The following is a 27,648-nucleotide window of genomic DNA, read 5'->3' as shown; positions in this document are numbered from 1 at the left end:
GCCACCTTCTAGAAGGGTTCCTAGAACAGAAAGGGACAAAATTAAACTAGACTTAAGAAAAGAGGCACCTTTTAAGAAGGTTACTCAAATCCAGGACCAAAACAACGGAAACTAAAGCAATAAAAGAGATCTATTATCAGCATTACATCTAACGGCAACATTATACACAATATCTCTAAACACTAAATCTGTAGGCTTGCAGCTACCTGTAAACATCAAATTTTTCCTCTATAGCCATATACAGTAAACAGTCTCAGCAAAGCACATCATGTAGATTCTACACTTCCTGTTAGATTTCCTGCAATTCCTTATAACCCACTGTAGCTCAAGCTGAAAACACTGAAATAGCTTTCTAACTTTCAGTAAATCAAGAATCTTCTACCAAATTTCTCTAGAATAGGAATAGGTGAAGAACAGATGAGAAACACTCTCTTCAAAAATCTGACAGAAGAAATAAGCAGGATCACAATTAAGATGCCATTGGATAAGCCTATCCTTCATTAGTAACCATTCTATTCTGCAGAGCTAACCAAGTAATGAAGCTCTTAGGAGAGACTTGATTATTGCAAATAATCCTTTTCTAGCTCACTTTGGCAGCCTGAGGTCTAATCTTTGCATAGACTCAAGAAATTCTCATCTTACCATTATGCATCACAGAAGACCAACCACTAATACTGTCAATAATCTCTCTACAGCTCAAAATGTTCTTCAGAACCCAAGTACACTTCTTAGGGATGGCTGCAGACTAGAAAGTCTTGTTGAAATAGTAGGCATGAACCCACTTAACCCATAAATTGTCATATTTATGAGCTAAATCCCATAAAATCTTACAAATAGCAGCCTTGTTCCAATCACCAAGTAAAGTGATGTTCCAACCACCAAAAACTTTGGGGAGAGCCATATGACTCCAAGCAATAGGAGCTTTCTTAGAGTAAGTGTTTTTACCAATCTAAAGGAACACCTTAAATCTAGACTCAATCTCTTTAAGCACCTTTTTAGGCAAGTTGAAGATTTGGGCCAATAATCTTGAATGCCAAAAAGAACACTTCTAATGAGTTGAATTCTGCCAGCATAGGTGTAGACACCTAAAAATGTCTCCCCAAAACCAAACCCGATGATGAACACCTTTCACCGCCATTATTGGTCGAGTTGAGTATTTAATCTTTGGAGTGCTTAAATCCATGTTCTATCCAATACATTTCATAAACCAATCCATTTCCTAGCTCATTTCCCTAAACCATAACTTGTTATCCACTTTTCGTGTCCACAGCGCAAAACCGAGAGAAACTGATTTTTTGGTCTTATAATTTTGATCCAATTATTATTTTGTTGGATATCACTTGAAATAAGATTTCCAACCATATATCATAAGCCCAATTCCGAGCTATAACGAAAAAGATATGAGCAAAACACTAAACTCGGCCAAAAACCGACACCCTTCCACTAAAACGGCCATATCATAAAATCTACAAATCATTTTGACCTGATTCTAATTGGGTTGGAAAGTATAATTGATAATATTTCCAATGATATATTATATTATTCCTTATTCCAAGTTGCGGATCAAAAGTTATGATGATTTTAAAAACGGGTAAAAAATTGGAATTACCGTGCAAAATGTAAAAGCACCGTGTCACGGCGCCTGATGACGTGGCACAGTACCTGGTGCCGTGACACGGTACATTACAACGTGTCACGGTGCTATTTTCAATGTTTTTCACATGAATTTCCACCGTGGCACGGTACCTATTTGCCGTGACACGGTACCTGCTGCCGTGACACAGTATTTCTCACCGTGTCACGGTGCTTTTTCCGTGTAATTTCCGCGTTTTCCCATACCATGACACGGTGTACTGTACCGTGCCACGGTGGACACTGCCGTGTCATGGTACGTGTGCCGTGTCATGGAATTTTCTCGGGTCTTTTCCGCGTAAACCCTTCACGCGTTTCCACTTCCCATAGGTCAAATATGTCCCGCGTCGCACCAATTTTCCCCACGTCACGGGACTTTTCCCTGTTTGACGGTGCCTGGCACCGTGTCACGGTGTTCTCTGCCGTATCCCAGTGTTAATTTTTAGGGTTTTTATCTTTTTAGGGTTTCGTGTGTTCCCTCTACTCTTTTTCCCTATAAATACCCCCTCCTTTCTGAAGTTCGGGGCATCAAATCATTCTCTCTTCCTCTCTTTTACACCAAAAATCATTCTATTCTCTCTCACATATTCTAAGCCTTAAACCTATATTCCTAATTACACCATTCTTCCCTTAAGAACTCCAAGGAGTCCATACTTAACCCGAGGTTCCGTCCTTCAACCAAGGCGTGAAAGGTACAAATAACTGAGGGTTTGGACCAATTCAAATCTACATTTATTTAATTTAATTTCCATTTGATTTATTATTTATTGAAGTTACTAACAGTTTATTCATGATGTAGCAATTTAAAGGAACGCGCGAAATGTGAGTAATTAATTAATTTAGTTACTCTTATTTTATTATTGCTAGTATCATGATTAGGTTATTTTATATTCGATTTGACTAACGCTATTATTGTTAAATTGCTTCCAATATTAATGTTTGTTCTATTATTATTTCTGATCACCATATTGCATGTTAAAGGGAATATGTAATTGAAATCCACGCCTAATAAGATAATTTGGACAACCGGTTTAGGTTCCTTTTTAATCTTGTTATTAAATCAAGTGATCACTAATATTTTAGAATTATATGCTGCATTAATATTCAATCAATTTAGCTTAATAATAGTTTGGAGCGAATTGAATCTTTGTTTGTATGCCTTTGAGATCGCAGGAATCAATTTTCACTACAAGAATCGAGTAGAGGCCAATACGGGCGAATGTGACTCCATGACTCACTTCGTACTATCATCCCCGATCCTCCTTTCGTGGTTCCGAACCATATGGAGTTAGTAATCTCATGGATTATGAATGGGGTGTAACCTTCACGGGTCAATCGTTGTTGCCTATCGTTGTCCCTTATTCATGGTAGCCTTTTATGATCTGTGAACGGTTTACAAGTTCCTTAAAAACTTGTTGGCGGCTCCCTACTTTATTTGTCCCTAATCGTATTATGTCAATTCCCACTTCCTATGAGTGCCAAGCATATTCACAACATGCTTTAATGTAGGCGCACTTCGAACGACGCTTACAATAGGATAGGTGTTTAGTATCCCAGTTCTCAATTCTAGCAGTAACTCTCTCAACTAAAGGCGTACACTGCTCAATAGTGAGCTTCTTAGAAGAAAGAGGAACACCAAGATACCTAAAAGGAAGACTACCTTTGCTCATCCCAAGAATAGCCTGCAGGTTATCTCTTTTATAGTCAGAGAAACCCCCAAAATGAACCCCACTTTTGCTAAGGTTAGCAGCAAGACCAAAGGCACCAGAAAACTTCTGAAAAGCAGTCAAGAGCAAGTGAACAGAAATAGCATCAGCTCTAGCAAAAAGCAACAAATCATCAGCAAACATCATATGGGTGATTCCAAGCTTTTCACATCTAGGATGAAAATTTAAGTTAGGATCCTAAGTCATCTCTTTAAGACACCTAGACAGATACTCCATACAGAGAGCAAACAGAAAAGGAGACATGGGATCACCCTGTCTTAACCCTTTCTGAGCAGGGAAGGGCTTAGAGGGAAACCCATTCACCTTAATAGAATAGGAGAATGAGGAAACACAAGCCATAATCCACCTAAACACCTTATGAGGAAAACCAGTTTCTTTAAGGACAGTCTATAAGAAACTCCACTCAATTGAGTCATAGGCTTTCCTCAAATCAATTTTAAGCATACACCTAGGGGTGACAAATTTCTGAGAGTATCATTTGATCAGCTCAGTAGCAAGTAAGATATTATCCCCAATATGTTTCCCAGGAATAAAACCACCTTGAGCTTTATTAACAACAGACCCCACCACCTGAGCAATCCTGTTAGTAAGCACTTTTGAAATCAGCTTGTATACCATTTTACAACAAGAAATAGGCCTATACTCCTTGACATAAGAAGGGTGTTGAACCTTTGGAACTAAGGTGACTGTAGTACAGCTCCATTGCTTAGCAATAATACTAGTATTGAAGAATTGAGTAACAACAGTATATATGTCATGCTTAATAATATGCCAAGCCTTCTCGAAAAAGACAACACTATAGCCATCAATACCGGGAGCCTTGTCATTACCAATACTAGCTAAAGCAGCATCAATTTTAGAATGAGTAACCTCAGCAGAAAGAATATCTATAGCCTCCCTGTCCAACTGTTTACCAGTTCTCATAGTTTGAATATCAACAGCAGGAAAAAAAGGTAGCTCTAGAACCCAGCAGCACCTTATAGAAACCAACAATCTCATTTTCAACCAGAACATAATCTTTCAAAAGAACATTAGATTCAGTAAAAATAGGATCAATTCTATTCTTACTCTGCCTTTGCTTCATGACAGAAAAGAAGTAATGGGAGTTAACATCACCTAACTTGATCCAGTCAACTATAGCTTTCTGCTTGTAGATATTCTCCTAAATATTCATCCAATGCTGAACCTACTCAATGGCAGCAGCTTCCTACAAATGTAAAGCAGTATTGGTAATATCAACAGCAAGCTTCTCCTGAATTTGAATAAGAGCATGATTAGCTTGATCCACTTTCTCAGCAATATTTGCAAAATGTTTGGTGTTTAGACTTTTAAGACCTTGCTTAACAGACTTAAGATTCTGCCAGACATCGGTCATAGCAGCAGAATCAGAAACCTTTTTCCAGCTAGCTTCAACAACAGAACAGAAATCTTTATGATCAGCCAAATAGTTTAAGAATCTGAAAGGTCTCCCTTTTCTAGGAGAACTAGTGCAAATCTCCACCAGAACAGGACTATGATTAGATAACAGGGGGGGAAGATAAATAGCTTCAACAGAACTAAAAACAGTCTTCTAGGCTTAATTAACCAAACCCCTATCAAATTCTTGTAGCAACTTTATCCTCACCATGACCTTTATTAGACCAAGAATAAAAGGAACCCTTACTCTTGATTTCACATAGGCCAAGATTCACAATGAACTCTTTAAAATACCTAACTTCATAATCAGTGATATAATTACCATTAAATCTATCCCCATCATTTAGAACAGAGTTGAAGTCACCAATGAGAAGCCAAGGTATTGTAGACACATTGATACTACTAATATCAGTCCAAAGAGGAATCCTGTCATGAATGGAATACAAACCATACACAAAAGAACACAAGAAATGATGTTATAGATATTTAGAAAAGATATCAACATGAACAAACTGCTCATGAGAAGAAAGAATGTTCACAGTCACTTTATCTTGAAGCTAACCAACCCAAATTCTACCCCTATGGGAGTGAGAATAGTTACAAAACCAAGACCAAGCATTACCAAACTTCTTCTACAGTTTAGCACTATTTCTCATCTTTACTTTAGTTTCCAGAATTCCAATAACATCAACAGATTGCTCATAAAGTAACTTCTTGATTGAAGTTACTTTATTAGGGTCATTAAGACCCCTAATATTCCAAGAGACAATAATTATCCTCTCAAAGGGGGATAACCATCAAACCCTATAGGCATAGAGTGAGCATCCTCAATCAAAGTAGAATAAGGATTTGAGCTTGACAAACCTGGCATAGTATGAGCTATATTATGGCTTCTATGCTTCCTTCCATGACTAGAATCGAAAAAACGATGCGAAATCTGGAAAATTCTAAGAACACAGAAACTTGTGAAGGCATGTAGGAACTAGCGTCTAGAAAACAGGGCTTGTCGCCCGTAAAAAGTTTATGTCGCCTGGCGACAGTTCTGTCGCTTGGCGACAGAGGCTTTTTTGCGGCGACAGTCCCTGTAGTCTGGCGCCAAGTTCTTCCAGTACCGAGCCAGGGGTCTGCCTTCTTGCTTTGACCATTTCTGGCATTGTTGGCTTGATTTTACTTATTGATTGAGTCCTTTTCTCACTTTTCTGAACCCATATGTGTTCTACATATGGACATAACCCTCTGGGGGTTCCTGCTTCAACTGCCCAATTGAATATCCACTATATGTGCAAACAACGGCTACGTGCAAAGTTTGTGAATCCACCAAACCATGGAGTCGAGTTCGATTTCATCACGAACTCGCGGGGTCCCGTCCATTCGCACCAACCCTCACGGTAGGCTTGTGTGCAATGCATACGGACTCATAACCATGGACCCTTTTTGACTTAACCCATATCCTTGAACTTTAGAGAATTAGAGCCATGGTTAGGTTGCAAACTCATTGCATCATTTTGTGACTATGTGAACTACTTGTGCATCCTTGTTTGTGCATACTATATATGTGTTAACTGTTTGTTTGACTTGTGGTCAAATCTAAATAAACTAACCAATGACTAAAGGACTTTGTTTAATTAATTAATTAATTAATTTGAACTAATGAATAAGCCTAAAGTCGAGTCATAGTTCCTTTTAGTCAACCCGGATTTTTATTCCCGTATACTGCACATGCGTCAACCTGTTTTGGTCATAGCCGGAGTTCTAGGAAGAACCACGAGTCGTACAACCTATGGATCTGGAGCCCGGAGTTTTATCTTTAATTTGGCGTTGTTTTCGTCCCAATCAGAGTCACAGATCAAAAGTTATGACTAAAATACCACAGCCTGTGCAGTTTAATGCACATACGTGAAGTCTTAACTTAGTCCTTGTTTGAGTCTAGTCACATTGTCTAGCCACATGGTCATGACACAAGTCTTATCATGTCACCTAAACTCACTAGTCTTAGCACACACTTTGTACATGTCACCATGACCATGTCTTAGGTTCATGCATGAGTCGTCTTTCCGTCATTTGAGTTGGGGGTCCATTCTATTCCTATTTCTTCAATATCTCTCCATCTACATCATCTTCCCACTCTCCACATACTTTCTTCCATATTTCTTCATCTACATCTTCTTCCTACACTCCACATACTTTCTTCCATATTTCTTCATCTCCATCTTCTTCCTACACTCCACATACTTTCTCCACACATATCATTCCCTTCATTCTTTCATGATCTTTTCCCATCTATGCATGTTGAATCGAGTTTGAGTCATATGATTGACAAGAAAAAGAGTAATGATGAGACAAAATACAAGGCAAGATTCACACTAAGACTTCATGCTTTCTTCTTCTTTTTTCAAACCTTTCCCCCATAAGTCTAGCATAGGCACCTTGCGTTTTCTTTATATTTACTTTGTAGGTTTTTTCTTTTTCCCTTTTAATAAAATGAGCATTTTAATTCCTTTCATATGATCATTACATTGCAAAAAAAAAAAAAAAAAAAAAAAAAAAAAAAGGGTCGAACTTAGCACAAGGTATACCAATGATTTGAGGCACCCCTTGTAGCCATATCATATCTCTCACCCTTTAAATATATAATCTTTTTTTGATAAAACACTTTGAGCCTCGTCTAACGATAGACCTTTCATTTTTCTTCAACCCACATCTACCTCACCTTGGGATGGGATGGTGTGTAACTTATGCAATTTACAAATATGAAAAGCTTGAGTGATCTCAAAAGAAAAAAATAAAAATAAGTAAATGAATAAAAGTGTACAAAAGGGCAAGTGTTCCAATGTCTTTGATATAAAAATATCTTTGATAAGAACACGTCTCAGATTGCGTCTCTTATCGAGTGCTCGGTACCGTGCCTGAGAAACATGAATGCCAAGTGAGTGATAGACCGCATGATCGGGATTTCCCACACTTATAAAAATAAAAATGCAAAAGCAAAAAAAAAAGAGCAAAAAAGAAAAGAGCTCAAAAATGACAAACCTCAAGCATAAAAATATAAAGATTCAAAAGCAAGGTTGCACACCTTGGGGGTTTATCTAGGGTCTTGAGCCTTTATCCCCTTCTTCTTCAACCTTTAGCCTAACCACGTTACAACCCTTAAAAAAGACCTTTTTGAGGTACACACACACTTGTGCGAGGTCCAGCTAGAGCTACGTTTGGCCTGATTCCTAACAGGATACGTAGGCAACCTCACATTGGGGTGCGGCCATAATAAAAATGCATTCATTTTCACATTCACACACTCACACCATGATCATGTCAAGGGATTTCCTATGCTCATCCCTATTCACTTAGAGCTAGACTTGGGGGCTTGATCCTTACATCATTAGCCTACCTAGCCTAAGAGTCACCATCTCTTGACTCTTTTCAATATATTTTCCCCACCGTTAGCCTTTGCAGCTTAACTTTAGTGTCACTTTCGCACACATCACAAATACATGACCAAATAGACTTCCAATTAGGAACCCTTTGTCATGAAATCTTAACACAACGTTGAAGCATGCTTTGTCATATCAACATCACTTGTAATCATCATTGTATCAGGAAGTATGAAGTGCTTAGCCTCCATGCCTAAGTTATCCAAATACTTTCATAATCGAGTCAACTAAGATAGTTTAGGAGGAATTAATCCTTGCAACTTGAGGGACAGCATAAAATGCATATACTTGATTAAGCTCATTCAACATGCACTATCAAACACTTCAATTCTTTTTCGCGTCTTTCTTTTTCGGGAGAAAGTCGGTACCCTCCACAAAAATAACGGAAAATTTTTGCTTTTTTGCATTTTCGAGTCGCACATCACACACGAGTCATGTACATTGAGTCATGTTGTGTCATATCACATCGAGTGGAGTCTAACACATGTGTCAAACGATTTAAGTTAAGTCATGTCAAATCAATGAGTCAAGCAACACTAAGCCTTAGGTCAACCTTAAGATAATAAAAGATGAGCAAAGTCCTATAGTCTGAAATATAGATGCAGGTACATTCCAGCGAGCAAGAATATTCCCAGATTTTTTCGAAAAACCGCGAATATAGATGTATGAAACTTTTCCAAGATGAGAGAAGTTTGAGCAAAATTATATGGAGATGAAGAGCCTTAATTTGCAAAATATTTGAGCAGATTTGGTTGTAAGGAAACGACCAAATTGAAAGTTCGGAGCGATATCGCGGCGACAGGCACTTTTGGCTTGCGCTGGTGCAGCGACAGGTCACGTGGCTTCATGATGTGGACATATAGACCTGGCTCAGCAATTTTGGGTTCCATGGTACGCCAGTTAGCCCCTCTAAGCAATTTGACATGATTTAGTAGTCGGCTCGATTACAACAACAATAAGCGATCGACCTGACAAAAGATCGTCTCACTTAGCTTAAAGCGCATAAGTATTGGCACATCGCAAGCACCAAAGTAATGGTTCACAACGATTTCCTAGGATGGAAGAAGATTTGAAGATTCGAGATGACGAAGCCTTCAACAGGGGGCTTTAAGATTAAAAAGAATCTATTACTTGGATTTAAGAAGGACGGTTTGAGATGAAGCGACCTTCAATAGCTTTCACTATGATTGGGGAGGTTATTATTTGAGAAGAACGATTCAAGATGAAGCGGTCTTTGATAGCTTTTGCTAAGATTGTGAAGGAACACTTGATTTGAGAAGATAGCACGAGATGGGCGATCTTCGACAATGTCCGCTAAGATTGTGGAAATTGTCACCTATATTTGAAAAGAGCGGTCCGTGATGAGGCGTTCTTCGACGACCTTCGCTAAGATTGTGGAAGTTGTTATCAAGATTTGAGAAGATAGCACGAGATGGGCAATCTTCGACGACCTTCGCTAAGATTGTGGAAGTTGTCATCAAGATTTGAGAAGATAGCACGAGATGGGCGGTCTTCGACAACATTCGCTAAGATTGTGAAAGTTGTCACCATGATTTAAGGAAAAGCTCGAGATGTAGCAGCAATGATAGACAGCGTTCCCTAGGATGTGGAGAGTTGTCACAAACCCTGAAGATGACGACATACAGTTATTTTCGACGATGTTCCCGAAATACTGTGGAGGATTGTCACCAAGAGTATTGAAGACAACGACGTATGGTTATCTTCAACGATGGCGTTCACGAGGCACTGTGGAGGTTGTCACAAACAACAAATAAAGCAACAGCAAAATGGTTACGTTCAGAGGTGTGTGCTCGACGGTGCAAGATACGCGTTTCTTAACTCTCTTATCTGTTTAACTAATAATTAGTTTGCAGGTATCGGCGTTATAAGAATGATTTGGAATCGCAGAACGTTTTGAATCATTCTCCGTCCCTATCGACACTTTGACTTTCGTTTTCGAAACTTAAGTTTCTCCAAACTCAGTCAAAGTGGGGGCTTCTGTAGACACCCATTTGTGTTTCCCCAAAACCGAACCCAGTGATGAATGCCTTTCACGTCGAACCATAATCGAATGAGGTGAAAGTGGATGAAAGTCAAGTGTTGCGGTTTAGTTTTTAAAATTCTCTTTTCTCTGTTTTTGAAAATAACTCTATTTATTTGAAAATAGCCAAACAAGTTTAGTTTGGTCCTTAATTAAGGTCCAATAATAGTGTGGTTGGTTGGGGCTCGAAAAGACCTTTCCAGCGATATATTATAAGCCCAATTCCGATGAATATTGAGGAAGTTATGGCCAAAATACTAAACTGGGCCCGGTTAATTATTTACATACGGCCCAATGATCTAGAGGAGGGCCCAATGATAATTATTATTGCTAAAATTATTAGGATTAATTATAATTTTCTAGAAATTTCTAGAAGGTTCTTCTTAATTATAATATTATTAGATTTAATAATTATTTATTTTAAAATGGACTTTTATTTGGAATAAAACATTATTTTATTATTATTATCTTAAAAATACGTATTTTTATCTTCTGTACGGATTCCGTAGATCAAGTTGATTAAAGATCGGATTCCGCGTGGAAAAAACGCGCTAATACAGGTTGTCGCCAAACGACAAGTCTGTCGCCTCGCGACAGAGTCAATTCCTGGCGACAGCGTGTAGTTTTATTCCTTATCAAATTCTGTATTTTTCCGGACTATTTTCCTTATAAATAGGGTCCCAAATCTCTGTTTTCATTCATCAATTCTTCTCATCAACTTTCATCAATTACTATCAATTCTCTCTATTCTCTCTCAAGAATTACTTAATTCTTTCTTAATTCTTATTCTCTCTCTCTTTCTAAACCAACCTTTTTTACAAATATAATATTCCGCATTCACAAGATTTAGAATTACTTAGCCAAGTTCGAAGTTGCCTTCGCCCTAGACGTGCAAGGTTTGATATTTTCTGAGGGTTTGGTCCAAAACTAGTCAAAACTGTATTTCATTTGATTTCAATTTAATTATTTAATTATTGTTTATTATTTTCATTGAAGTTTACTAACTTGTGTATTTTGTTATTAGAAAGAGGTACGAGGCTTCAAAGTAAGTAGATTAGCTTACTCTCTATTTCTTTCACAATGTAGAAAGCATGTTTATTATTGTTTTATGATTCCTAGTATCATGTTAGGATGTTTAATATTCCTAGTATCATGTTAGGATGTTTTTATTGCTTTCTAGTTTCATATTTAGGGTGCCTTTCATTATTTTTAATGTCATGTTAGTATGTTAGTGCCATGTTAGGTTTAAAGCTTTGATCTTTATTGTTTAGTGACATGTTAGGATTTGTTATTAATCTTGTTAGCATCATGCCTAGGATCTTGCTATTATATTTAAGCTTTATTATGCCTTAACATGATTTTGACTATTATTATTGTTATTATTATTATGAATATTATGATTATTTATTTATTGCCTATTATTATGTTGCTCGATATTATATTATTGTTGTTGCTTGATCACACCTTTTATGATTGTTAAAGGGAATTTTTTCTTGAAATCACGCTTGATAAGATAATTATTAATTTGGTTTAGGCTAATATGATTTTAATTCAAGTGATCGCCAATAATAGGTTTATTTGTGCATTAATATTCAACCAACATAGATAAACAGGTTAGGTTTAATATAATGTTTGTATGTTATTCGAAAAGCACACATGAATACGAGCAGAACAAAATAGAGGCCTATTTTATAGGGCGGGACCTTTCTTTTGTAGATTGGATTCGTACCCTTATCCCCGAACCCTGTTTGGTTCAAGACCTTATGGAGTTGATGGTCCTTTTGGATTGTCTTTTGGGTTTACAAGTTCCTAAAACTTGTTGGCGACTCTTTTGCTCTCTTTTCTTTCCCTTTGGAACGCCACCATACTTTAGTGTATGATCACAGTGGGGTTCAAGTTTGGGATCATAATGCTTGAAATATTCCCTACAAGTAGTAACAGGAGCAGGCTGAGCCTTAGGAACCCAGACCTTAGCCTGTTCTTTAGGAGCAGTCTACTTCTTCTAAACCTGAGTCTTGGACTTAGCAGGAATATCAAAGTCATGACCAACTTTATTACACTTCTTGTAGAAACGAGGTGGCCATTCAAATACAAGTTTCTGTTCAATTAGAGTGCTCTCTAGACTCTCAACCCAAATGCTCTTAGGCAAGGGCTTAGTAATATCAACTTCAATTAGCAATCTAGAAAAGGTAACCCTTAATTGCTTAGAAGTACATTCTCAGCATAGAGAGGAACACCAACTACACTACCAATTCTGCTTAAAGTATCCACCCCCAGCAATTTAGAGGCAGATTAGGTAATTTCACCCACAAAGGCACAGTTTTGAGAACCTCAGCATGAAAATTAAACTTCTCAGGCCAAGGCTTCACAATTGCAGCCTTGCCAAAGAACATGTGAGGACTGGCATTTAGAATAGTACTCATATTATCACAATTTTGCAGTTTAATTAGGAAGTAACCATCATCATGCTAGTAAATATCAGGCCTAGCTATAGTGTTCCAATTATTAGAAATATACATATGCACAACAGCAATTGTAGGGTAGTAACCTATAACATAGAAAACAATAGAGTTTTTCCATTTCAGGTTACCTGCTTGTAGTTCAGCACTCTGCAGCTGAGCAATTCACTTTCCATCTTTGAGCACAGGAGCAACAAAAGATAGTAAAAACCCTTTAGAAGTGAGCTTGGGACTAGACTTAGGGTTAGGTTTCTGCATAGCTCCACCACTTTCCCCTGGAGCAACTGATTCACCAATAGGATCAAAATCAGGTCTGGAATCCAATGGAACAGTATTCACCGGAACCTTAGGAACTGAATGATTGAGATTCTAAGCAACAGCTCTAAAAATAAGCCCATCACCAGCACCAGGCATCTCAGTATTGCATACATCACCATTCAATTCAGTCAGATCACCCTTCTCAGATCCAAGATCCAATGGAACAGTACCCGCAGAAACCCTAGGTATTGTTTCATTAGATTTCTGCATTAAATTAGGCCAAATCGCTTGATGATGTAGCTCAAGAGCAATCAACTATTCTCTAGTAACCTTAGTAATAGAAGGATGAACTAAATGAGGAGGAGGAGTAACCAGCTCATCCATGTCAAAGCCTTCAGGAATCGAAGACACAATACCAGAAAAACCAGTATTATTTAGCTGAATCAAGCCAGGATTCGAAGTTGTCAAGGATTCTATGTTTGAGGTTTAAGGAAAGGGAGTAGCCTGCTTCTTCTTCTTTGCCATAATTGACAAAACCGAGTGAAAAAACCAGCTAAGAAAATTGCCATGGTAGAGAGAAAATTCAAGAAAAGTCAAACCTCAAAATAATTTGTTTGATCCCTTCTCTTATTTAAACTAGTCTTTTGACTTTCTTTAAAATCCCATTGAATTTAACATTTCTTTTTATAAATTATATTCCCCAAAGTTTCCAAATCATGAAATCAAATATTTTATTGGAAGAGTTGTCAAAAAAATTCTTTAAAATGCCTCATTTTTTAAGAAAAAACCTTTTAAAAGAATCATTTTTGAAAAAAAAAACCCACCACGATCACTTTTTTGTTTAATGAAACGTCTCCCCTCTTTTCCGACATTGACTGAACTTTCAAGTATTGACCCCTTATTTTCCCTACTTGCAACCTACTGTTGGGTAATTAAAACTAGGGCAAGCCTCCCCAAATCAATCCAACGAAAAATTAGGGCAAATCTCTCCCAAATCAGATCAATTGAAAGGTAATTTAGGGTTCTTAATCCATTTCTTCCACAATTGTAGTGCTGACTTCACCAATGTAATGGTCACTCCAACATTCTTCTCTCTTCTCTAATACTTCTCTTTTTGTGTGTTCTTTTCTCTTCTCTAATAGTTGTGTTATTGTTGCTAATTTTGGCAGGTATAATGGTGAAGAATTATTGCGGATGTGGCTTTCCATGGTGAAGAATTATTGCGGATGTGGCTTTTCATGGTGAAGAATTATGTGAGTTCATGAATAGTGAAAAAAATAGCCCTAATTTTTACACTACTTGCAGTAACAATTTGATGAACTATTAACAATTACCTTAGTTTACTGTAGCAACATTGATGGCTTGCACCAGAGGGGAAAGAGAGATAGACAGAGAAAAACCCAAATTGATGCGATTGCAAAGTAGAGTTTTCATGGAGGAAGGACAGAGAATACAAGGGGCATTAACTTTGGAGGAAAATAAGAGGGAAATAAAACTTGGGAATGCAAATATAAAAAGTGTTGGGTGTAAGTAGAGAAACAGAAGGGTCAACGTCTGAAAGTTTGAGTTAATGCTGGAAAAGAGGGGAGAGGTTTCATTAAAAAAAAAATAGTGATCATGGTGGTTTTTTTAACAAAGATCCTTCTAAAAGGTTTTTTCTTGCAAAATGTGGCATTTAAAAGGTTTTTGGACAAATTTTCCTATTTTAAAACTATTAAATAAATAAAATGGACCCTTTTTTTAAAATTAACCTTTTAAGTAAATAAAATACCATAAATAATTCATTTCGAATTATTTAAATACTTTATGAAATAATTATTTATATTAAAATATGTATAAAAATACAAGGTATTATAGTCTACCCCCCATAAAAGAAGTTTCGTCCCGAAACTTGGGCAGCGAAATTCAAACTTTTTCCTCACTTTACATAATATTGTACTCTTTTGTCATACTTTTACCTTTAATGTCTCCTTAAAATCAAAATTACTCGAAATAACCGTTTATAATGTGCAAAAAGCACAAAAATAACAGGAAATCTCTACCTTATAAAAGTAGAAGAAAACTCTTATGAACAGTGTGAAGATGATTATATCCCTTAAAATATTAATTTACCTATTTACCCCATTTACAATTTGATACCCCTGACCTTTGTTTTTCACTCTTTATTCCTCTGTCTGCTTCATCTTCTCTCAATCACTTTCATCACTTCTATCTATTCTCTAAATACTCTAATACCCAACTTCTCCATTGCACATCATCCTCTCATCTTTCCTCATCTTCTCCTTCTCATTGGTAATTTTCTGACTTGGATTTTCGATTGTTTTTTTTTTTTAATTTTAATTTTGACATCAATCGGTTGTATTTCATTTTAATTTTCTGATGTTGGTTTTGATTTTAATTTTTGTTTTTAAGTTTTGATTTTTCTAAGTTTAGGTTTTTCCGAAAACAAGTCTTTGATTAGCAAGCTTCAAGTTTATTGGTGATGGTGGTTGGTAATTTTTTCTAATTTTTTAATTTAGATGTATAAAATATCTAAATTTATTGGAAATTGAGATTTAATATTCGAGAAACGCATGATTCGGTAAATTTGTTTTTGAATTTTTTGGGTGTTTTGTTTTGCTACAACAATCAACAAAGATCAGGGCAAACACTCGCTTCCAAAAGGATGAACTGATTTTTTAATTCTTCACCGCTGACTAATTCCTTCAGGAGAGATTGACCCATTCAGTAAAATTCCTAAGTTGGGATATACCTCAGACACCCTTGATTATAGTTTACCTGGAAACTTAGTGCTGCCTGATCCTAATAGCCGTCGGATTATCAAATTTATTGTCTGATAATAAATCTGAAACAATGTTGCTTTGTGCTTTCTATCCTCCTATGGGATGCTGATGATGTTGAACGTGGTCAGCTGTAGACACTATGATTTCTTTGATTTTAGAAATGTCCAGCTAATTACACTAATTTTATGTTATCCTTTGCTTTTGTTTGGTGATAGAAATTGATGTGTTAGTTAGAATTTCATACTTATTTCATTGATTGATGTTATACATGGAAGTAAAGTTCAACGAGCTAAGGTTACATATTAATGCAAGTTTTTGGGTTATTAGGTCTATATGGGTATATTATTTGGGTTAAATTTTGTAATAGTAATTGTTTGGAGTTGATTGTTTTAATTGTTTGTGATAATAAAAACGAGATTTGGAGAAAAAAGTTGATTGTATAAAAAAGGTCAAATTTGTCATGTAGAGTTTATGATTTTATGAAACTAGGATAACTGGATTAAGGTCTGTATGTCTTCTGCTTTCACAGGTTGTCAACATAAAGATGGTCCGAGGTATATACATTTTTAACAAGGCCTTGAAATAAGGTAACTTGATAATTTTGCTTGGTTAAGTGGAAGTTTAACGTTGTATGAATCATGATGATAGATAGAAATGATGTTTAATGGATTATGGCTTAGGTGTATTATAAGTCAAATCATGGTTTTTATTGCCACAGGTGCTCAAATATACATATGCTTTACAATCCATCAACATATAGATCTCAAGCTAGCTGCTATTGTTATCGATGTTGTGGTGCTTCTTCAAAGGGAGTGGTCTGTCACCATACTCTATGCTAGATGCTCTGTAAACCTCATTGCGGATGGCTTATGTATGGAATATTTCAAGCATCTCACATTTAAGCCCCACTGTGATCATGCACTTAATCATGGTGGCAACTAAAGGGAAGGAAGCTAGAGCAAAAGAGTCGCCAACAAGTTTTAGAAACTTGTAAACCATTCACGATCACAGAAATCACTAACTCCATAGTGGTCCTGAACCATGACTGGATATTCAGAAATGAAGGTACAAATCCAACCTAAAAGAGATTGAACCTGCCCTAAATAGGCATTTACTTTGTTCTTCTCATATTCATATAAGTTTTCCAATTAACATACAATCAATGTATTAACCCTAAACCTGGTTAATCTATGTTGGTTGATTATTAATGCACAAACAAATCTATTATTGGTGATCACTTGAATTAAAATCATATTAGCCTAAATAAAATTATTAATTATCTTATTAAGCTTGATTTCAAGTACAAATTCCCTTTGAACCTGTAAGAGAGGGCGTAATCAAGCAATAACAATAATAATATCAAACAACATAATAATAATAATAATAATAATAATAATAATAATAATAATAATAATAATAATAATAATAATAATAATAATAATAATAATAATAATAATAACAAATCATATAAATTATTTGTAAATTAACAAATAATGTGAAAATATTCATAAATTAACAAATAACATGAAACAATTTGCAAATTAACATAATATGTAAAACAATTCGTAAATTAACAAATTACGTAATGGCCTGTTTAGATATGGGGATTTCATTTGAAATTCTCATTTAGGCCAAATGGCTTGTTTGGATAATACAAGCATTTAGATTTGTATTTGGGTCAAATCCATGAAAATCCAAGCCTTTATAAAATTAAGTCCAGCTCAATTATTTACAAATTCCATCTCACATATTGTCATTTCAAATTCTTACTTGCCCTAATTTTCTCTCTCCTACTCTATTCCTTTTCTCGATGCTCTAATCCCCTCCGTTGAAGCAGCTCGATTTTCTCCTCCTCCATTGAAGTAGCTCGTGTGCTTGCTCGATTTTCTCTCTCCTCCATTGAAGCAGCTCGATTTTCTCTTTCCTCCACTGAATCGGCGCGTGTGAGCATCCATCTTTGAACCGGCTTGTGAGCTTTTATCCTCCATTGAATTAGCTTCTGAGGTAGTTCTTCTTAATTAATCGAAAATCAATTTCATAATCTAGGGTTTATCGATTATACACATTTTCAATTCCATAATTTAGGGTTTATTAATTAAAATCAAATTCATAATCTAGGGTTTATTGCTTATGTGGTACAATTTGTGTTTTTGTTTCTTTTTATTATAGAAATAGTTGATTTGTTGTTTAATTTGCAATTTGGTTGTTCAATTTCATATTTTAATGCTTGATTTGTTGTTGTATGTTGCTGCTTGTATGTTGTTGTATGTTGCTGCTTGTAATCTACTTTAATTTCTGCTTGTATGAACTTGAAAGAGCTTGTGCTTTATATCTATTTGATCTAAAGCTAGGACAGATACTCATAGTATTGATACAAATGAAGTTGAATTATCATTTCTCTAACATAAATAACACAAAATAAAATGTGGGGCCTTATAAGATAATCATAAGCTGCTAATTATAAAACTTAGATATAAACTGGCCTGGAATATAATTAATTAAGATCTGAGACATTCCATGTTGAGGAATTTACTAATTTTCATGGCTAGCTTTGTTATCCTGAAAATTCTTAGAACTTTTACTATGCTGCAGTACATCTTCAATTGCTTTGTATATTGCTGTATGTTGCTGCTTGTTTGAATTCTGTTTGTATGTTGTAATTTACTTTCTGGTTTGACACTTATAGACTTATAGTCTGGAATGAATGTTTTAGGATGTCTAATTTGAATATACAAGAGTCACGTAAGCGCCCAAGGGATGATGATGATGAAATGGACTTAGTTGTGATGGTTTTAGGTTTTATTATGGTAGTAGTAGGAGCATGGTATGGTAAGAAATATAGATTAAAGGAGATAATATGGAATGAATCCGAGCGTTCTAGAACAAGAGCTAAATAGATGAACACTTTGAGGAATAATAGGATATGTCGAGAGCAATTACGTCTCGATATACGTGGTTTTGAGAAGCTATGTCATGTATTACAAACTAAAGGTGGGCTAAAGACCACGAGAAATGTCACGATAACAGAAATTGTGGCTTTATTTCTTCATACCCTTGCCCATGATTTGAAAAATAGAACAATGCAAGCCCTCTTTGCACGATCCGGAGAGACTATTAGTCGTCAATTTCATGTAGTTCTTGTATCCATGCTCAAGTTAGGGAAATATTACATCAAACAAGCTGATCACACTACTAGTTATGTTGATGATAATAAATGGAAGTGGTTTGAACGTGTTATAGGAGCTCTTGATGGGACACATATTGATATGATTGTGCCAATTGAGGATCGACCTCGCTATTGAGATAGGAAAGGGAACCTTAGCACTAATGTACTAGCCACTTGTGATCCTAACTTTCGATTCACGTATGTGCTACCTGGTTGAGAAGGATCCGCATCGGATCCTCGTGTCCTTCGAGATGCTCTTCGTAGGCCTAATGGTCTTAAAGTGCCTAAAAGTAAGAACATATATACTTTTTTTTTATTATTTTGTATAAAGATTGGGTTATGTGAGTTTGAATGTATAATTAAAATATTAACATTCTCCGATTGCAGATAAGTATCTTCTTGTTGATTTAGGATATTCTAATGCAGAAGGTTTCCTAGCTTGTGGAGAGGAAACACTCCTATAAATGAAAAGGAGTTTTTTAACTTACGACACTCATCTGCTCGAAATACCATTGAAAGGGCATTTGGGTGGAGATTCAAACAAAAGGTTAAAAAGGGATCATCTTGCAGATGCTGTGAGTAGCTTTGCTGAATCTTTCAAGGAGTACGTGAGTAAATCAACAAGGCCAACTAGTCAAGAAATCTACAAGGAAGTGTCTAGTGTACTTGGAATATCTCGACACCAAGCTTTGAGGGCGGTTAAGAGATTCTTAAATGGCACCCTCGAGGAATTTGACAGCTGAAAAATTTACCCGATGATCAGAAATTAGATTGGATCATTTTTTATATTGATGAGTAGTAGTGTTGTAAGTTTAGCGATAATTAGAGTTAAGTTGGAACTTAGGTATTGAAATTTAGAATTTGGAATTCCATTGTTTCTCAAACAACAACTAGAATTTGAAATTCTAGAATTGAAATTCTCTTGTTTCCCAAACAAGTATTTGAATTTGAAATCCTAAATTTGAAATTATCATATTTCCAAAACAAATGATTTGAATTTGAAATGTAGAATTTCAATTTCGGAATTTGAATTTTATTATTTGAAACGAAATCCGCATATCCAAACGCAACCTAAAGCAATTCATTAATTAACAAATTACGTAAAAAATTCGTTAATTAACAAATTACGTTAAATTATATATATATATATATATATATATATATATATATATATATATATATATATATATATATATATATATATATATATATATATATATATATATAATTTGACTCAAAAATCATAATCATCATCAAAGCATAATAATGTTAGCAAGATCCTAGCCGTGATACTAACATGATTAATATCTAACCCTAGCATGTCACTAAGCAATAACAATCAAAGCATAATCCCAAACATGATACCAGAAAGATACATGATATTACTCATATTAGAAATATTAGTTAACTCTTTAAACATGATAATAGAAAGCAATAAAAGCATCTTAGTATGTTACTATGAATAAAAATAATATTTTAAACATGACTTCGATCTCAAAAGAATAATTAATTTATTAAATTACTCACTTTGAAACCTCGTACCTCTTTCTATCAAAACAATACACACGTTATTAAATTCAATGAAAAGTATAAAATCAACAATTAAAACAATATTAATTGAAATATAGATTTGGGACCGAACCCTCAGAACTATCAACCTTTCACGTCGAGGTCTAAGGCAACTTCGAGCTTGATTAGGTATATTCAAATATCGTGAATGAGGAATGGGGTATTTTGTAAAAAGGTGTAGAAAGGCTTAGAAAACCAAGAAAGAGAGAGAGAGAAAGAATAAGCTTAACTTAGAGAGAGAATAGATGATGATTGTTGATGATTAAAAACGGAGGAAAAAGACCCTATTTATAAAAAAAATCGTCCGTAAATGATAGAAAAGAGTCATAATCAAACTCGGAGTAAAAATGGCTCCATCGCGACTCGACAGGACTATCACGGCGCGATGGTTACTATATGATAAAGCTTTCATAAAAAGTCCTTCTCCTAATCAAATTAGGTTACTTAGAGTCCGTTCTTATCTTTAATTAAACCAGATTTAATCTTTCAAAATGCTTCTTTTATTTCAAATAAAATTCTTTATCTTTTTAAAATCAAATATAATTATAATTACTAATCCTAATCCCATTAGAACTTAAAATAACCAACTAGAAGATCCCAGAAGATTAAAATAAATCCTAATGACTTTAGGAACACAATTAAAATTAATGGACCCTCCACATGATCATTGGGTCGCCCATAAAACGTATTTAGGACTCAGTTTAGTATTTTGACCATAACTTCTTTGTTATAACTCAAAATTGGGCTTAAAATATATTGTTAGGAAGGTCTTTTCAAGCCCTATCCAACTACACAATTATTGGACCCATACCATTGACCAAACTAAACTAGATTGGACGTTTTTCATAAATAGGATACAAAATGAATGATTTTCTGTAGGCGTTATTTGCAGTGCGCCTACGTAAGCATGTTGTGAATATGCTTGGCACTCATAGGAAGTAGGAATTGACATAATACGATTGGGACAACGAAAGTCGGGAGCCGCCAATAAGTTTTTAAGGAACTTGTAAACAGTACACGGATCATTTAAGGCAACCACGATAAGGGACAACGATAGACCCGTGAAGGTTACACCCTATTCATAATCTATGAGATTACTAACTCCATATGATTCGGAACCACGAAAGGAGGATCGAGGATGATGGTAAGAAGTGAGTCATTGAGTCACATTCGCCCGTATTGGCCTCTACTCGATTCTTATTATGAAAAGTGATTCCTATGATCTCAAAGGCATGCAAACAAAATATTCAATTCACTCTAAACTATTATTATGCTAAATTGGTTGAATATTAATGCACACATAATTCTAAAATATTCATGATCACTTCAATTAACAACAAGATTAAAAAGGAACCTAAACTGGTCGTCCAAATTATCTTATTAGGCATGATTTTCAATTACATACTCCCTTTAACATGCAATATGGTGATCATAAAATATAATAAAACCAACATTAATATTGGAAGCAATTTAATAATCCAACAATTAATATATGACAAACATAATAAAAATCGTTAGAAAAATAATAGAAATAAAAGGAATACGATTCCTTACTTTGATTTTGTTTGCTTGCAATTAAAAAATAATAAACGCATTAGTAATTTCAAGGAAATTAATAAAACAATAATTGAAATTAAATTACATCAAGGTTGATTTGGGGCCAAACCCTCAAAATGTGAATTTGGACGTTTTTATATGTCGAAAAAAAAGCTTAAAAGCGTCATAATAGCACGCTTTTGTAGTAGTGACCTTTCACGCCTTGGTTTAAGGATGGAACCTCGAGTAAAGTGTGGACTCCTTGGAGTGCTTGAGGGAAATATTGTGAGAGAATAGGGTAGGCTAGTGTTTAGGCTAGAGCATAGAAGAGAGAAGAGAGAATAGAGAATTATTTGATGCCCCGAATTGCAGAAATGACGCTCATAATTATAAGGGAAATGAACAGGAGGGATCACACGGAACCCTAGAAAAGATTAAAACCCTAATTTGGGCATCGTGACACGACGCGTGTACATGTCACGATCACTGGACACCGTGTCACGGTATTATACACCGTGGCGCAGTACAAAGTTTTGCCCTAAATACAACTAAACTGATAAAGCGCGTGAAGTATGGTGACACGGCAAAGGACACCGCGTCATGGCAATGTCCACCGCGGCGCAACACGTTGCGCCGTGTCACGGTGTACAGTTTTTCCAGAAATGCGTCCAAATTCACTTTTAACCTAACTAAGCTCAGTATTTTTAAATTCTGTTTCATAATTTCGGACAATTTATGTTTATTATTCATTAATTGGGCACTATTAATAAATAATACAAAATGAATTAAAAGGGTTCGGGCCAAAATACAAATTGGACTATGCTTTGACTAAACATTAGGACTGATCTGTTGACTATTTTATGAGCTGAGTTTGATTGAACATGGATTTTAAGCACCCCTGGGATTAAATACTCGACTCGACCAATAGTGACGGTGAAAGGTTGTTCATCATCGAGTTTGGTTTCGGGGAGATATTTTTAAGTGTCTACAAAAGCCCCCACTTTGATTGAGTTTGTGGAAACGTCAGTTTCGAAAACGATAGTCAAAGTAGTCGATAGGGACGGAGAATGATTTAAGACATTTTGCGATCCTAAATCATCCTATATACGCTGATACCTATAGAAAAATGTTAGTTCCACAGATAAAAGAGTAAAGGGATAGAATGTTTATGCACCAGTGTATCGGTGGCAAATGAGTTTGGTAGTTTTCTATGCTTGAAGAAATCCACCAGATGATGTTTGTTGTGATACTTTCCATGCTTGAGGAAAGTTGATAGAGATATAATCGTTGACTTCTTTTCCTTGAGAGGTGGCAACGACCGACAATTTTCCATGCTTGAGGAAAAACTTGTCTGATGATGAGATTGCAAGTCTCTGAGAGCCTTGCGCCGTGGATCGTCTTCGCTAGGGAGATGACCACAAAAATGATGATGGTTCGATTGTCCCCGAACGTTGGTCTTAGATGGTTCTATTGTCCCCAACGTGGGCCATAGATGGTTCGCTTGTCCCCGGACATGGTCGTAGATGATTAAACCTTCAAGTCGAGTATTCGACCATATTTGGTGCTTAAAATATGACTTTGATGCTTTCTAGGGGTAAAATGGTAATTTTGGTACCATTTAAATATCAGTTAGAATTTCCCGCGATTTTTCGGTGAAGAAATAACTGTCAAAAAGCTACTGAAACTTGTTCAAACCAGTAAAAAGGTGCCAGGAATACTCGCTGAAGATTCCTGCACTTTACTGGACACGCGCGTGCACCGTATCACGTGGCTGGACGTCGTGACATGGCATAATCTGCCGTTAAGTGGTGTATTTCAACGTCATGCAGCGTTTCTTCTGCTTAACTAACACGTGCGCTTTATTACTATTTTTTATTTTATTGCTGTTGTTGTGCCGCATCACGAGGAGTGGCACCGTGACACGGTAACAGATACCTTTGCGCGGAATTATGTACCGTGACGCGATGCACGTGACATGCCACGGTGCTTTTTTTCCCTTTTAAATTCAAAATCTAGTGCCTCTTCTTCCATTTCAGTTGTTGTTCAAGTTCGAGTTCGCTGCTGTTGTGGTTATTGGAGCTTATCTCACTCGTTTCTTCACCATTTTCGCTCAAATTTCTTGCAAAGTTCCTCATTTTCGAATTCCTACAAGGATCTATGTAAGTTACTTGCCTTTTGTCTCAGTCTTTGCTTCAATCGAACGATTTTCGTATGAAAACCCTTAAAAAATCGAATTGGGGGTTTTTGATTTAAGCTTTTATGTTGAAATTCTTGCCATGTATTAGCTTGTATATGCATGTATGTTGGTTTGTGAGCAATTTTAGACCAAGTTTGCATGATTTGGTGAAAAAAATGAGCAAATCACCTTTTTTGGTACTACTTTGTGCGTGAAGTAGTGCTCTTGTTGTTCCTTGTTGTTTCTTGTTGTTTCTTGCACTTGAAATGATGATATAATTATTATAGATCTTGTGAAAGATGATATTATATGCCGATCTGTTGTTTTTGTGCAATTTCAAAACACGCTCTATTTTATGCATGTACTACATTGTCATAGAGAACATAGTATCATGCGACTAGGAGAATTGTAGTATTAGTTTGTCATGGAGAAATTATGTACTAGAAATGATTCTATTATTTTGCTAATTTTTAGCCTTGAGGTAAAAATTTAGCGTATAATGGAAAATGCAACTTGAGGTAGTCGTTAAGTTGTTTTGAATAAATAACTAAATAACTTAGGAAATGATGCTAAGTATTTAGATTTTTATCTCTTTTGAACATAATGGTACGCTTAGACAACAAGACCGAGATATTTCTACTCTTGGCCGACGTCAGGCCTTAAGAGACAACAACCCTTCGTTTCCTGAGGATGAGGTAGAGACTTTAGAGCCCGAGCCCGGACCCTCTACGAGCAGGGGTAGGTGGATTCCACCGGCGTGGACATCGGACGAGTTGGCTTTCTGCCGTGAGAACCATGTTTCTCACCGTCCACTCGTTGGATTAGTCGATGGTGTACTTCGCCATCATGGTTCTGGAGCTGGGGATACGATTCCCCGGCTATACGGGCTTATAATAGCGGATCCTATTACCAATGCCCTGTTGGAATCGACAGGCTTAGGTGATTTCTATGCATCAATCGTACGACTTCATAGCCCCCAAGGCTGTGGTTCGGCAGTTGTTCGAGCCTTGTTAGAGTATTTTTTAGGTTCTACCAACACTTTTCACTTCTCTTGGGGGGAGATGACAGTGACCTCTCTCGACTTCAGCATGATCAGCGGTCTGCGCTTTACCGCTCAGCCCTTCCAGTAGATACTTAACCTTACTTGGAGTCGAGTCAGTTAGCGGAGTTGTTGGGTCTTATTGTTCACTATATCAGGACTCAATCGGTGCCTCGGGGTGGTCCTCGGAGTAGGCGGTCAGAGCTGGCATCCGTTCTTACTCATGCTTTTGATATTGCAGAGACAACACTCGAGCAGCGGGTACGGATCTTCGTCTTGATCCTCATTTCTGGGACTCTTTCTCATGATAGGAGTTCTCGCGCGCTTCTTTACTACTTGTCGTCTTTAACCAGGATTCGTGAGATTGGCTCCTTTAGCTAGGCTAGTCTGGGGTATGCCGATCTACTTTCATCACTGCGTCATGGCTGTCAACAGCTGCACGATCAGTCCCCTGATTCTGTCTACGGTACGGTCTTTGGAGAGTCGTAGAGGTGACGATTCTTTTCCTTTGTGCTTTGCTCTTACTCATGTAATTATAGATTATTCTTGTTGCAGCTTTGGTTCTATGAGTACTTTCCAGGACTAGCCCCTCGACGACGTCGGGGAGCGGTCCGCGACTTTCCTATTGGCGCCAGCTGGCGTGACCGGGGTGAGTCCCGAGTAGAGTCAGTACCGAATCTGGGAGGGTTGCTGTGTCGAGGCACCACCACTATTGGTGTAAGAATCGACTTTACAGTGTATTTTTCTCATTATGATGTTGCCTTGCTGTATTCACTATATTTTTTCATCATTTTCAAGTTCCGGTCGAGATTCAAATTCGTCAGCATAGCACTGACCGTTTTCTAGTGCCGCTGCCTCCACCTACGTCGATGTTGCACTTGGCTAAGTTGGTGTCTCTTGTGAGTGGAGGAGAGCAATATCAGTTTTCTTGGTGAGAGCTCGTGCGCATGGATGCTGATTATTCTCAAGACCTGCTTCCTTACTTGGCCCCTCCACCATGTCTTCTTGAGGTTTGACTTTTGAGAATGCCTTTTTTTATTGTGATCCTTGTTTAAACCGTCGAATAATTTGATTATTCGATCATGTTTTTAGGCGACTGCTTGCCGTAGGGGGAGGATTGAGATCCCATCCTAGTCTGTCCGTTACCCGCGGCCGATCGGTACGGTCGAGGATCATATTGCTAATGCGCCAGAGGGTTTCAGACAAGTGTAGGAGTCTCTTCCTGAGGAGTTTGATCCGGTAAGTTTCCTGACATAGCTTTTACTCTTGTTACTATTGCTTGTTACTGACTTTTGCTTCCAGGTTGCGCACTCGGATATGATGGGCATGATGAAGATAGTTGATGCCTTGAAGTATTGCATCATCGAGCTGCAACGTGGTGTGAGTTGTCAAAGTGGTTCAAACGATGTATATGAGGTATATCCGCCTGTTTTTTTTTTCATGTTTGCCCTTTTATTTTATCTTACACCACTGATATTTTTTCATTTTATGTCTTTCAAGAGCGACGGAGGTCTCGCTCGCATTCGAGGCATAGAGGCTCTAGTGAGGGGGAGCCTAGTCACCGCAGACGATCCCCTGAGATTCGTCAGCATTCTCAGACCCAGTGGCAGCATCCTCCACCTCCTCAGCCATTTCAACAATTTCAGACTCAGTGGCAGCAGCCTCAGTCCTCTCAGCCATTTCAGCATCTTCAGACCCAGTGGCCGCAGCCTCCACCCTCTCAGCCATTTCAGCCTCCGCATTATGATCTTAGGCCGATCATTACTCCTGTAGATTAGGGCCTACATCACGTTTCGGTTCTTAGGACAATGCCTCCACCGACGATGCCTACGTCCCGGAGTCAGCCTATGCAGTTTACCAGTAGGTTATGGCCTGTTTTAACTATGTCTTTTGCTGGAGTTGTGGGGGAGAATAGGGACACTACTCTCGTACTCGGATGATGGAGGGACTTTTTGGCTCGACGTTCCCTTATTCGCAGTCTCATGATGAAACTGATCCTAGTTCTTCTGGATCTTGAGATTTTTGACCAAGATATTTTATTGTGTACTTCGTTGATGACACTTGAAACTACTTATGTATCAAGACTCATTTTGTACATTTTATTCACACTTTTATGAATTTGACATTTTATTTACTCATATAGTGTGTATGTTAGTGTGTGCTTGAGACTGATTGTGTATGATTGTGTATTTATTAATGACGCGAAAAAAAAATGTTATTTTTTCGTAAGTGGAGGGTACCGACTATCTCTCAAAAGAAAAAAAGACGGCAAAAATGATGGAAAAAGTTTTAAAACTTCCCAAAATAAAAAGACAATACAAATGGGACAAGTTTTACAACTTTCCCAAAAATAAAAAGAAAATAAAAATGGGACAAGTTTTACAACTTCCCCAAAAAAAAAATAAATAAAATGGGACA

At 36.7% G+C, this 27,648-nt stretch overlaps 2 pseudogenes; one reads left to right on the top strand and one right to left on the bottom strand.

Annotated features, from left to right (window-relative positions):
- The window catches only part of LOC145575372 (uncharacterized), a 290,973-nt pseudogene that overhangs the window by 65,173 nt on the left and 198,152 nt on the right, over positions 1-27,648 (bottom strand).
- LOC145577019 (uncharacterized) lies at positions 14,319-26,573 on the top strand (annotated as a pseudogene).

This window comes from Chenopodium album, chromosome 13, assembly GCF_948465745.1.
Source record: "Chenopodium album chromosome 13, dcCheAlbu1.1, whole genome shotgun sequence".
Classification (NCBI taxonomy): domain Eukaryota; kingdom Viridiplantae; phylum Streptophyta; class Magnoliopsida; order Caryophyllales; family Amaranthaceae; genus Chenopodium; species Chenopodium album.
The sequence above is the reverse complement of the archived record's forward strand: the minus strand, read 5'-3'. Positions and strand labels throughout refer to the sequence as shown.